The following is a 686-nucleotide window of genomic DNA, read 5'->3' on the forward strand; positions in this document are numbered from 1 at the left end:
GAAATCATATTGACTTGTTGAGTCAATATTTTATTCTGAGCTAATATGGCATTCAGAGTATCAATTTCAAGAACTCCCTTTTTCATAGGCGTCCCATTATTCACAGGATTCCTTTCAGAAGTGTACATGAACTGGTTATTTGCAACCATGTCAATGAGTTCTTGAGCTTCTGCAGGCATTTTCTTTAGGTGAATAGATCAACCTGCAGAGATATCCAATGACATCTTAGATAATTCAGACAGACCATCATAGAATATTTCCAGGATGGTCCATTCTGAAAGCATGTCAAAAGGACACTTTTTGGTCAGTCCTTTGTATCTCTCCCAAGCTTCATAGAGGGATTCACCTTCTTTCTGTCTGAAGGTTTGAACATCCACTCTAAGCTTGCTAAGCTTTTAAGGAGGAAATAACTTGGCTAGGAAAGCCTTGACCAGCTTATCCCAAGAGTTCAGGCTATCCTTAGGTTGAGAGTCCAACCATACTCTAGCTCTGTCTCTTACAGCAAAAGGGAAAAGCATGAGCCTGTAGACTTCAGGATCTACTCCATTAGTCTTAACAGTATCATATATCTGCAAGAATTCAGTTAAGAACTGAAAAGGATCTTCAGATGGAAGTCCATGAAACTTGCAGTTCTGTTGCATCAGAGAAACTAGCTGAGGTTTCAGCTCAAAATTGTTTGCTCCAAT

The 686-nt window shown here is 39.4% G+C and overlaps 1 non-coding gene across 1 annotated transcript; it reads left to right on the plus strand.

Moving 5' to 3' along the window:
- Positions 1-278: 278 nt before the first annotated feature.
- LOC112731828 (small nucleolar RNA R71) lies at positions 279-386 on the plus strand. The gene has a single exon (XR_003167585.1). It is a non-coding gene; the product is annotated as a small nucleolar RNA R71 (small nucleolar RNA).
- The last annotated feature ends 300 nt before the right edge of the window (positions 387-686 follow it).

The sequence above is a fragment of the Arachis hypogaea genome, chromosome 12, assembly GCF_003086295.3.
Source record: "Arachis hypogaea cultivar Tifrunner chromosome 12, arahy.Tifrunner.gnm2.J5K5, whole genome shotgun sequence".
Taxonomy (NCBI): Eukaryota; Viridiplantae; Streptophyta; class Magnoliopsida; order Fabales; family Fabaceae; genus Arachis; species Arachis hypogaea.